Consider the following 13,703-nt stretch of genomic DNA (forward strand, 5'->3'; position numbering starts at 1 on the left):
GAAATGATCAGCTTGAGCTTTTTTACTGCCAGCATTTCTTATTTGCCACCCACCAGTCATCTTCACAAAGTGTTCTCTTTTGAAAGTTTCAAACAAAACTGGGACAGAGGCTTTTTTTTAAATCTGTCAGTATGGTTCCTGTTTTAATTCAAACACAAAAAAAGTAGAAAACAAATGTGGCCTTTCATGATTCCAGAAAAGGACTAAGATGAGATTAAGATGCATTACATCACTCGATTCAGTCCATCAGTTCAGGAAAGTTCCTCTCTGTCCGTGTTCATGAGCAGCTCTGGCTCAAGCACCAGTGATTTCCACTGAACTCAGACTAGTGGGTGGAGGAGACGGCAGTATCATCTTATGAACAATTTTTGATTTGACACAACTGAGATGGATAACTAGCTTACACACCACAAACAACTCCGGCCTCTGGCTAATGTTACACCAATGCGCCACATTGTAAAACAAATGACTGCATATAATTACATGTTAAACTATACATTAAAATTTAAAATACACATTAAACTATTCGGTTGAAAGACAATAACATTTTGATATAGCTTTTTGCTCTGAGCAAAATAGTGACTTTCAGTGTAACAATAATGGATAAAAAAGAAAAGCATGACAAATCTTGTTAGCCATATCGTCACCATGGAATTATAAGGTTCTATATGCATTCTGAATGATTTTGAGATTTTTGAGCTTCAAAGTTTTTTGCATTCCATATAGCATGTGTTTGTTACATTTGTTTTTAAATAAAAAGTCTTAAAATGTAAACAACTTATAAAAAACATCTCATGTTGTAAATAAGTTGTCATTTAATAAGAATATGTCAATAACTCAATTTTGACAAAAATGTCAGATAGAACCTTATGATTCTAAGGTGACGATATGTATAGAAAGAACAATTTAAATAAAGGTACTTATAAAACGGATCACAATGCAGCCCCAAAATGCAAAATAAGTGTCATTATATTAGTACTTGGCTACCTAAAACCAGGTTTTACCCATTTGTCAGACAAGAGTTCATTTAAAAAATAATTTAATTTAGTATAATCACTTATTTTTATACATTATAATAATAACAGGTCATTATAAGTGTTATGTACACCAGCAATCTAGAAGTTTCAGATCGCTGGAAAACTACAAATCTGACACTTTATCGAACTAAAAATCCCATCATGCCCACCTTTCACACACCAGTTCTAGATTATCCCCTTATTTCACACACAGCTGCAGATCATCCTCACTGATTACTTGGACTATTTAGGGTGCACTCACACTATGCTATTTGAACCATTGAGTAGTGTGAGTGCTCTGAATCGGGCTCAGGCCCGATTCAGTTGGCCGGCCCTGGCCCGGTTGGAAGAGGAGTGCCAGAGCACGGATCACTTGGGCTTTGGCGCATTACACTTGTAGTCTGAGTGCAAATTGCACCCAAGCTTGAAACTGAAGAAGAGATGAGACGTGACTTTTAAGGGACTGCTTCATATGGATTCATTAATCATTCTTTCTGTTCAATAAACGCAAACTGTCATAATTTATTAAAGAAGCAAACCTCTCGCAGAACGACAGCTGCAGCTTCAGCAAACATAATACCAGCAACGTGAGGACTTTATTATTGTTTATGACCGTCAAAAGTGACTGATCTATTTGGTGAATAATTTGACTGTCTGTCACTGCATATCAAAGACTAAAATGATATAACTAAAGAAATCAACACTGTGCTGAGCGAGAGCACTTCTCTTCTGTTAAACTGACCAATGATGTAAGCGTGCTCCAGCTCGGATGCAATGTGAGTGCAGGCCATTGGGGCAGTGGGGAGGGGGAACAAGCGTGTTTCTGCACTGTACAAGACAACTGTACATAGTGTGAGTACCCCCTTAAACACCACAGAGACATTCATTCCTTGCTCAGTATCGTTCCGTGTTCCATGTTCCTTACTTCCATGTTTTGCTCTGCCTGGTTTTTGATTCTTGGATTGTTTTTGGATTTTGATTTAGTTTTCAACCTGCCTTGACCTTTGCCTGTTCCTTGGACTACTCTTTTTGGATTGCCATTGCTATTTATGTTTTGTTCCTGTTTTGGCCCCTGCCTGCCAGACCATTCACTAAATAAAGCTGCATGTGGAACTCCGTTTCTGTCGCCATGCCTGCATGGTTACAATAAGTATGCAGTTACAATGACAACAGATTATTTCACACATATTTTGACATTTTAATTTCACAAAAGAATTGAAATTAAGTTAAACAAGACACTTGCATTTTACTTGCATTCTAGGTATAAAAAAAGCACGCATTCTAAGTCACTCATACAGTCTATACTTACAATGACATGAATGACAAAAACACGATAACCGAACTATTAAAAATAAAGAGCAATTAAACTATTACTGACTCACTCCCACCTTCATCCTATTCGATTTTCAACCCCATGCTTGACACCCACTGTACAGTCAAGTAAAACTATTGAGATCGGATCAGACTTCTGGTAGAATCACAGGCACTATAATGAAAACCATGCATATCCCAAGCTGAGTGTGTTTGTATCAGCACAGAGCGTATGAGTGTATGTGAGGTTATTGTGTGTGAAAGGGGAGGGTAATTATCCTGTATGCACGCATTCTGTGGTAAAAGAGGGTGGGACGGCACCAACGCTGCCTTGTAATCAGGCGGTATGTCTACGTTTTAAGTTACCTCATTGTCATCTCAAAATAGGCAAGAACGGCGGATGGGCAATCGAAGAGGTGGAACCTCAAATAACAAGATGCTGTTTCTTTCGAGCTTAAGGATGAAGCATTTCCAAGCTCAGTGCATGCCTGTTATTTGCCTCTGATTTATGAATCATGAGAATACTCAGCCATGCTGTGAACATTACAGAGGATGTCCATTAGGAACCGTTTAGATTTACAGATGAAGCCGTATGTCAGAAAAATGTGTCTAGGACCAGACCTGTCACAATAATCAATACATCGACTTATGGTGCATTACTTGGAGATGACCTCAATCATTTCTGCTATCGCAATATATATTTACAAATTCACAAGCATGGTTAAAAAGCCATTTAAGGATGATATTTATGTTCTGTTTTACCACTGTCAATGTTTATAATTGGACATTTACCTAATAGGACATTTAATAGCATAAATACTAGGACATTTACCTTTTTAACGCCAAATTATAGAATCTAAATAACCTTAAGAATGAAAAGTATTTTAAAGTAATTATGGCTATTTACATTGCTATGCTGTTATGTAATCATTATATAATCGTAAAATGATCTTAAAACGATAATAATATCGATTATCGTAACAATTTCTGTAACAGTATATTACACAACAAAAATTCCTTATCATGACAGGCCTGTCTAGGAAACAATATGAATAAAAACATGCTTTTCCACTATTTCTTGGTGTAATGGTGATCATTGTGAACGTATTTATACAAAATATGTCTCATATACTTTAGTCAGTTTCTCTTTGGCTCTGTCTCAAATCATGCTGAAAAACATGATCATCAAGTTTCATTCAAAGCAGCTTGATTGCTTCTGTCATTAGAGCCAAACTAAATACCAAGACATCATATTAACAATTCCAGTCAACTTTAACTCAAACTATCACGCTAATAATAAAATCCAATGAAAAATGCATCACCAAATATCATAGACTTTTGGAGCCAGAGATCTCTTAATGAAGCAAGGAGGGAAGGCACTTTTTATTTACAATAAGATTTTGAGAAATGGCTACTATAAGCACTGAAATGACTTCAAAGGCGTTTGCTTTGCTGATTATGGAGATCCATCAGTCTGAGTTAGTAATTTATGCATTCGTTTATTTAGTTTTCATGAGCATATGCTCTCTTTTCATCAGTGTTGACATGCAATACCCAGGGGCCCACCACTCCTTATACCGTGCCACTGTCCTGATGTAATATAAGCAGCATATGGTCCTGTATCCGCCCACCCCACAAATGGAAATTCTAGGCAAGATTCATTTTGGCAACTGGGATAAAACATATCCCTTACTCATACACTGATACTATGATAGTTTTGCTTCATTGCAAAGCGTGGCATTTTTGCCTCACCCCGTGTCTCCAAATGTCTGTTCTATCTTTGGTATCTTTATTGCAGTTACTGGTTCAACTTGAAAATGCAAATGCAAAAAAAAAAAGAAAATGTTCATCTGTTTCTCATCTGCGGAAGAAAATGACTCTTCTGCGGACGCAAGCTAGTTCTCACAATGTTCTGGCAATGTCTGCAAAGTATATGTTTTTCCAAACTTTCCCATTCATTTTGTCGCGTAAATGTGCTTCCGGAGACAGACACTGCACATATGCAGAGCAATTATGAAATATGAACTGCTATTCAAAGGATTTCTCTCATATTGAGGGTATTTTGAAGAGTATAGAGTGTATTTAAATGACAGTTAACTCGATATAAGCTCAATAGGCAGCATTTGAAATATAATTCTGACTGATTACCTAAAAAAAAAAGACTTTTTAAAAGAATAAATGTAAGAATATAATAAAAACAAGTATTTAAATATTTTGAGTTTTTTTTTGAAGAACAAACGAGACATTTACAGTTGTACACTCAATTCTCTTGAGATTGAGTTGTAAACTGGTTTAAATCATCATTTTTACAGTTGTTTCTATTGAAATCGTCGTAAATTGAATTTCCTCTACAAGGAAAAGGTTAGTGTGAAATTTTGTTTCATGATAAAAGATAATGTAACACACTTTGTTTATATCCTGTGGCTGTACTATTAAAACAACAAGCTTTTAACCTTTATGCATTGTTGCATATGCATTCCCAGCAGGAATATTATGGACTCAGATCAGTCTCAAAAATAATACATTTACTAAATCTAATTAGTAAATTTAAAACACGATTCAGAAATACGGAAATCCAATTCATAAATTCAAAACATCATTCATTTTCTTGTCGGCTTAGTCCCTTTATTAATCTGGGGTCGCCACAGCGGAATGAACCGCCAACTTATCCAGCAAGTTTTTTACGCAGCGGATGCCCTTCCAGCCGCAACCCATCTTAGCATACCAGCCGCAACCAATTTAGCCTACCCAATTCACCTGTACCGCATGTCTTTGGACTGTGGGGGAAACTGAAGTACCCGGAGGAAACCCACACGAACGCAGGGGAAACATGCAAACTCCACACAGAAACGCTAACTGAGCCGAGGATCGAACCAGTGACCCAGCGACCTTCTTGCTGTGAGTTGAACGTGCTACCCACTGCGCAATTTGTAAATTTAAAATACGATTTACAAATTGGTGAAACTATTTAAGATTTTTACTTGTAAATTTACCAATTTTGTGTTTACAAATTGGATTTGTAAATGTGAATTGTGCTGAATTTTATTTTAGAACTGTATTGTTTTTGAGACGGGCGAAGCAGTGGCGCAGTAGGAAGTGCTGTCGCCTCACTGCTAGAAGGTGGCTGGGTCGCTGGTTCGAGCCTCGGCTCAGTTGACGTTTTTGTGTGGAGTTTGCATGTTCTCCCTGCGTTCGCGTGGGTTTCCTCCAGGTTCTCCGGTTTCCCCCACAGTCCAAAGACATGCGGTACATGTGAATTGGGTAAGCTAAATTGTCCGTAGTGTGTGTGAATGTGTGTGTGGATGTTTCCCAGAGATGGGTTGCAGCTGGAAGGGCATCCGCTGCATAAAAACTGGCGGTTCATTCTGCTGTGGTGACCCTGGGTTAATAAAGGGACTAAGCCGACAAGAAAATGAATGAATGAATGAATGAATGAATGAATGTTTTTGAGACTGATCTAGCTCCATACAATATTCCCTATCTCTAAGCATTCATTTACACTTTTAACTTGTAAGTAATGCAATCTTACAACAAGAAATGTCAACAAATGAATTAGATTTCATACATGTGCCTACAAAAACAAAATACAGAAATCATTGAGGATTTTAGTTTCACTTCATGACCTACTGTAAGCATTTTGTTCACATGTCAATCAACTGGGTGCTACTAAACTGGAAATTCCTTTTAAACAAATCATGTCTGAGGCACATATTACAAAATGTTTTGCGAGCTCCAGCCACGGGGGACCACCCTTCAATCTAAAAACATAATGGAAGAAAATACAGGAGCTACCAATCAAAATATTTGCTATATATGACATAACCATACTCAGTGGGCGTCATTACAAGTTGCATGCAGAGTAAATTGAACTGTTTTTATAATACTGTAAAATTCTCCAGATATTTCAGAACCATAACATACTTTTCAATGAAATAGTACCCTCAGTATTTTACAGTATGTGGCAGACTCTATGATAAAAAAAATATCTCTTACACTACTACAGTATATTGCGAAAGTGCATTTTGCATCACCACAGGAGGATAAAGCCAGAATCCCGTATGATTTCTACATCTTTTTTAAAGGGTACAAACTTTTTGGCTAGAGCAACACATAAAATATATTTCACTTTGTTTTTACACAGTACGTTTGGAAATAATAAGTCTGAAATATAATGAAAGGTTCCCCAGGATGATATTCAAGACAGCAGGAACAAATCTCAGCTTGAAGCTCAACTTCAAATCCTCCTAAGGATCAAAATGCTTGCAGCCTTTGTACAAAGATACAATACAATATTTTACAGTGCTCTAAGCAGTGAGAGCAGTTTTTACTATTATTTTTCTGGATCTGCAGGATGTGTTCACACCAACACTTGGTGTTCTTTGTTTATTTGGTCAAAACCAAAATGTAAAATGATATATTTGGTTGCGGTGTGGGCAACACGATGGCTCAGTGGTTAGCATTGTCACCTCACAGCAAGAAGGTCGCTGATTTGAGTCCCGGCTGGATCAGTTGGCATTTCTGTGCAGAGTTTGCATGTTATTCCCGTGTTCATGTGGGTTTCCTCCGGGTGCTCCGGTTTACCCCACAGTCCAAAGACATGAACTATAGGTGAACTGAATAAACTAAACTGGCCATATATCTGAGAATGAGTGTGTGGATGTTTCCCTGGGTTGCAGCTGGAAGAGCATTTGCTGTGTAAAACATATGCTGGATATAGTTGGCGGTTCATTCCACTGTGGCAACCCATGATGAACAAAGGGACTAAGCCGAAAAGAAAATAAATAAATGAATGAACAAGCTAAACATGTTATAGCTTTGGTATGAAAAAGGAAAAATACCCAAAAACCTGTTCTTGAGCAATGGATAAAAAGATGTCTTGAAGTAATCAGGAATAAAGCAGCAATCAGAAACAAAGCAGACTTTGGTGCTGTGTGCTTATAGCGAAGATAACAATTGCTAATATGATTTTTGTTGAAATGTATAAGCTCGCTGGATGTGCATAAATTTTTTTTAATCAGTTTTATCAGACCTTGAGAAGAGATTATATAAATTTGCATTAGTGTCAAGACAGTTCGAAATGTCCTGAGAAAAAAAAACTCAGGTGACTTCAGCCAGACCATGTCTCAATAGAAAAACAACAGCATTTGATGACAGATGAAATGTCAGACAATTCCTTCACAAGAAAGAAAGGTGTCAGTGAAATCACCAACAACTCTGACAGCAGAATACAGCAAAGATCCAAACCACCAAAAAAAAAAAAAAAAACAGAAAGACCAGATCCGTTTTAGCTAAAAGAAAAAAAAAGCACAAAGATTTAAATTACTCAAAGTAACGGTGAAGCAAAAGTCTGATGGAAAAGAAGCAATTGCAAATGATCCACAACCTCATCTGTACAGCATTATGATTGAGTCAGCATGAATAGTTTCCTCTGGAACAGACCTACTAAACTTTAATGATGATTTAACAAATGATGGTTGGAGTAGACTAAATGTAGAAGTGTACAAAAAGATCTTGGCTGTCAATGTTCAAGAACAGCACCAGACTATTCAAGAAGCACAGTTCATTGCAACAGAATAATGACCCAAAACATACTGCCAATTTGGTTAGGGAGTGTTTCTTTGCCAAAGAAATAGAAAGTCTAACTCTGGACAAGTTAATCTCCATATTGAAACATGACTGATCATACAGTTCACCTGCTGAAGTGAAAATGAAAGGAAAAAATCATGCTTCAGTATTTTTATTTTGTTGAACAGCTTTAGCTTTATACAAGCTAAACATGTTATAGCTTTGGTATAAAAAATACTCAAAGACCTTCTCTTGAACGATGGATAAAAAAGATGTCTGATGATCTTGAAGTAATCAGGAATAAAGCAGTAATCAGAAGCAGAGACTTTTTAAGGTCCTCTTTCGGTCACTTTATAAGCGGATATTAAAATCGTAAGTCTTTGGAAAGATGATTGTAATTTGGAATTTAATGTAGCAATGGATTTTTTTTTATTATACACACACATTGGTAAATTTAAATGTATTTATTTTTTAATTATTCATTCATTCATTTTATTTTCGGCTTAGTCCCTTTATTAATCTAGGGTCACCACAGTGAGATGAACCACCAACTTATACAGCATTTGTTTAACGTAGGGAATGCCCTTCCAGCTGCATTCCATCTCTGGGAAACACCCATACACACCCATTTACACTCAATTTAGCCTACCCAATTCACCTGTACCACATGTGACTGTGACACATGACTGTGGGGGAAACCAGAGCATCCGGTGGAAAACCACGAGAACACGGGGAGAACATGCAAACTCCAAACAGAACCGCCAACTGACTCAGCCGAAGCTCGAACCAGCGACCTTCTTACTGTGAGGTGACAGCACTACCTACTGCGGCACTGTGTCAACCAATTTCTTAATTATTTTTAATTATTTTTTTTTTGTATATATTATTGTATTTTATTTTATAATCTTAAGAAAATGTTATTTCTCTGTAATAAATGTTGGGGTGGGAAAATATATTCAAAATATTATATAAGTTAACATTCTGTACTGTTTGCTGTTTTGTAAAATAATTCAAATTAATAAAAACAAAGTTTAAAAATCTTCTTTTGTGCTCTCAAAAAGAAACTCATAAAGGTTTGGAACGATTTGAGGGTGGGTAAATAGTGTAAAAATGTAAATAAAATATAAAAATTTACTTTAAATTTACCCAATATCAGAACTGGGAATGAATCAAGTTTATCCATATTTATCCACGACAAACTGCAAACAGGAAAGAAAGACTATAACAATGTTTTTGCTGTCTTGCAAAACATATGTGTGTATGTGTGTGTGTGTGTGTGTGTGTGTTTGTGTGTGTGTGTGTGTGAGAGAGAGAGAGAGAGAGAGAGAGAGAGAGAGAGAGAGAGAGCTAAATTAAATGAAAAGAGTAAAATTTAAGGAAATGGTTTATACTGACTGACATGAAAGGACAGATTTAGTGACCAGATAAGCAGAGCGTAAAAGGATGAGTGCAGTCATTTTGCAAATTCAATTGATGCAAACTTTTATGATGAGGTGAAATCCATATGAAAGAGCAACCTTATTTTCTTTATGGCTTGGGACAATGTGGAAGGGCATGGCAGGCTTTTATCCCTGACACATACAATTTAACACGAGCAGGCTTGAAATAGTGATCACAGGAACATGGGAAGGATTAATCACTTGGAGTGTTTGCAATGATCTCATAAGGGATAGGTCGTGAATACACCCTGAATCTAATATGCAAATCCAAAGCTGTGGATGGATCCTTATTCTTTTGTGTCTGGGTAGAACACCATTCTATCCATCCAGGCAATTTACAGGAAAGATATAATAACAGCTTAAAGTGGTTTACAGGTCACTTGTATTTTTGTCTAAATTTCATCCTCTTAAGCTCAACGATCCCTCTAGTGGTATTTATTGGTATTAGAGCAATTCCATGCAAATGTCAACCTTGCCATGTAAGTTTTCACCAAAATAGTGAAACCGTTTCTAGGTTTTCTTGATTTTATAGTACTTTAACATACTCAGAAACGTGTCTGTCAACGTTTTCAAATAATTATATTTGACTTACCAAAGTCACACAAGTGCCAATTTCACATCCGTCACATCCGCCCATCCGTCCATAATGGAGAGATGTCACATCCACAACCAAGTTTTTTCCTTATTAATGCAAAAATGTTAAATAAAATAAAATCAGTCATGTTTGTTCTATAAAGAGCCGACTCTTATCCTTTTGATTAGCATTATTTATTTTGGGTTGTGCAGTTTAATTCACAGAATTTCTACAAAGTATGCTGTATACTGTAATATCGCAGATGTTTTTCATAACATCTATAACAAATGTTTTTTTTTCCTTGTTAAAATTATAAAACATGTTTACAGATTGATATTTTTCAGATTCTACAGCTCTGTGATTAGTTGTTTTGGAAAATATAAAAATATGTTTCAGTATAACGCTAATGTATTTCTATGCGAATTTATATTTTGAGTTTTTGCTGCAAATGTCACATCCGTAACAATGGAAAACGCTCATTAATTTTAAAAAAAGTTACATAAAGAAAAACATCAAAACACAAAATACAGAGAATAAATTTTTTAAATGCATAGATTATAGGAAATGTATATTTTTATTTTATTTATTTCAATCATTTTTAAGTTGATTTAATTTATTTTATTTGGGCTATGCAATTGCAAACCACTTGTATCCCAGACTTTTCACTTTCTACAAACTCTCAAGAGGATAATCTGTTTACTTGTGCATTGTGCATCAATAGGATAATCTATGTTTACTTGTGCATATTTATGTTTTGAGTTTTTATTGCAAATTTCACATTCATAAGGCTGAAATTGCACATCACTTAAAAAAAGTTACATGAAGATTAACATCGAAACAAAAAATACAGAGAATGAAAGTTTTTTTTTAATGCATAGATTATAGTAAATGTATCATTTTATTTTATTTATTTAATAATGTTTTTAATAAAATAAAATAAAATAAAATTAAATTAAATAAAATTAAATAAAATTAAATAAAATAAAATTAAATTACATTTTATTTAATTTTATTTAATTTTATTTTATTTGGGCTATACAAATCACCTGTATCCCACTATTTACACTTTATCCCACTATGTTACTTTCTACAACAGTATTACAAACTTTCAATAAGATAATATGTTTACTTGCATTGTACAGATCAGTTATGTGCTGCTTACCTCAAAATCTCTCTTCTGCACAATTTAACATAATAACTTTTTTGCACAATTGCATGTCCAGTATTTGTAAAGTTTTTTATATCATCTTATTTTGTGTATGTGTAGTCCACACTTTATAATGGTGTAATCAGATGGTTTTATTAACTGTTGTATAATTCTATAGTTGTTTTTCTCATACTGTATTGTTGTTGGTTTAAATTTAAGTTTACCTAGTATGTTGTATCCTGGTTCTACAAGATACAACGTTTCTATACAACATTTCGATACAACTATAAGTCCATGTAGCAGAATGATAATAAAGCTCAACTTGACTTGATTTATAACTTACATAAAAGCTTTCAAAAAAATTGTTATGTTTGCATGTGGATGGATGTGCTGAAAATGCCTAAAAAGTGATTTATCTATTTATCACAACATAAATATACGGTTTTCTCAAACCCACATTGAATGTATTGCTCTGTTGGAATTAATAAATGTATTAACATTTGCAGATTTAAAAGACATTTTATCCTAAGCAAATTAAAATGTATAAATTAGGCAAATCAACAATGAAACAATGCACAACAATTGCAGATAACACTACAGATAAACGTTAACGCAGACGCATTACGCAACAAAGACCATGTGTAGTACACAAATCTTCCTTAATAACTTTCAATAAAATAGCACCTTTATAGTATCTACTTTATGTGTGCATTAATTCTGGGAAATTCTGTAAGAAGAAAAAGGGTAAAGAACACAAAAAGATTCAGTAATGGCTTTACTTCATCTTATGAATAAATATGACCATGTTCAGATAAGTCACAATGACCTAATAGAGGGTTTTCAAAAGAACTATCTATACAAAAAATAGAGGCATAATGGCAGAAAATGTAGTTGAATCATTTGTGACATTTTCTTTTCATATATATGATTAATGTGTCTATCTCATAAACCCCTTTCTGGCATAGACTGTATTTGTTCATGTACCTTTGTGCCCTATTCCATTGTATTATTTCAAATCTAATTTTAGTCTAGGCATACAGTTAAATAACACTTATAAAGAAATTAAAAATAACATCCAAAAAGTAGCTGTGTGATAATAGTAGAAAAGGTATAGACTCACCCTGGTTTAGCAACAAGTAACATGACAATGTGTTTTCCGTGCATTCTGTCACCTGTAAGCAGTAAAATAAGATTACAGTTAAATTTACTAACAACGACATTTTGCTCATTTTTATTAATTCACAATTTTAAATAATTTATGGAGAAACAATAGACTTTTAAAAAGAGGAACAAATTACTTTACTGCCTGCTCTACCAAATAGTTGACCATGTTTTGACTGTTTTAAATAATGGTTTACACTATATGGCATTGTTGGTTTACAAGAAAAATCAAACAAACATAATCCTACTACACTTGATTTTGGTTTTATTGTAAAAAACAAGACATGTTAAATGAGAATCTGAAATATTTTATGGCATACTTAAAAAAGATGATTTAGTATACAAAAAGTAGTTTGATTATTTTTAAAATAAATTGGTCTTACACTTTATATTTTATTTTATTACTTTAAAATTGTATAGTATATGTATTATTTCTGGTACTTTTACCAAAATTAATAAATTTTGTTTTTAAATAAATTGGTCTTACACTTTATATTTTCAAAAATTTCATAGTATATCTATTAATTCTGGTACTTTTACCATAAACGGACATATCTACTGTTTTAGAAATTATGGAATGTGTTAAAAAAAATTACATTGAGTGTGATAACTAGTTACATTAGGAGTTAGGAAATGCAATCCAAAAAAAAAAAAATTCTTAGTGGGGTAGTTAAAGTGTTAGGCAGATGTTTTTTCTCCTAATTATTCCTATTATTTAATTAATTTACTACCGAAAAAAGGGAAAAATAACTACAATATCGTCTTTAAAAAATTTGTTTAAAATAGTTTATGCAAAAATGTGAATTTAATATTATTATGTGAATTTTTATATTTTATTTTATATGCCTTAAAATGTTATATTTCGGAATCAAAATCAGAAAGAGCTTCTTAACTAAGAAAAGGAATTTGTCTTGGTGACGAGCTTCTAATGGAAAAAGGATAAAGACAGTGCAAATATTATTGTATAATAACACTATTAAAATAAATAATTATATGGAATAAATACTAAATAACATTAATAAATAATAACACATGGGTAATAAAAATGTAGAATAGTTAATTTTCCAGTCCAGTGTAAACTACTCACAATAATCTTGCATAATTTATATAGTGATATTTCAACTATCTAACGTTATACTTAAGAGTAATGAAATTCACACGTCTGCTTAAGTTGAACTGATTTGTTATTTTTACTCCTTCAATATCTGTCCTCGATGAATATTCATGTCCTTTATTACTTGAACAAACTTACTTGGTATAAATTAGCCTCCAAGACACTAGCTTTCAAAGACTGATTGATTCCTAGCCTTTATGTTACCAGATTTGATGTTAAAATTAAACAAACTGGCTTTTTGATTGAATTTTTTAACGTTACGTTAGCTTCTTGCCAAAAGGAAAGAGTGTCGAACCCAGTGCTATTCTAAGTTCTTATTGGCGCAATGGAATGCCAGTCATTTCAGAATGCTCTGATTGGTCTAAACGAAGCACTA

General features: G+C 34.0%; 1 long non-coding RNA gene across 6 annotated transcripts in view; it reads right to left on the reverse strand.

Annotated features, from left to right (window-relative positions):
• The window catches only part of LOC147837146 (uncharacterized), a 158,348-nt gene that overhangs the window by 144,256 nt on the left and 389 nt on the right, over nt 1–13,703 (reverse strand). For 3 of the 6 annotated variants that reach the window (XR_015478681.1, XR_015478679.1, XR_015478684.1), the window contains exon 2: nt 12,173–12,224. This is a non-coding gene — a long non-coding RNA (uncharacterized LOC147837146). Of the gene's footprint in view, nt 1–9,923; nt 10,013–12,172; nt 12,225–13,465; nt 13,616–13,703 lie in introns of those variants that run through there. The other 3 variants (XR_015478680.1, XR_015478683.1, XR_015478682.1) reach the window with 2 other exon arrangements.

The sequence above is a fragment of the Danio rerio genome, chromosome 2 (genome assembly GCF_052040795.2).
Source record: "Danio rerio strain M-AB ecotype USA chromosome 2, GRCz13ab, whole genome shotgun sequence".
In the NCBI taxonomy this organism is placed as follows: Eukaryota; Metazoa; Chordata; class Actinopteri; order Cypriniformes; family Danionidae; genus Danio; species Danio rerio.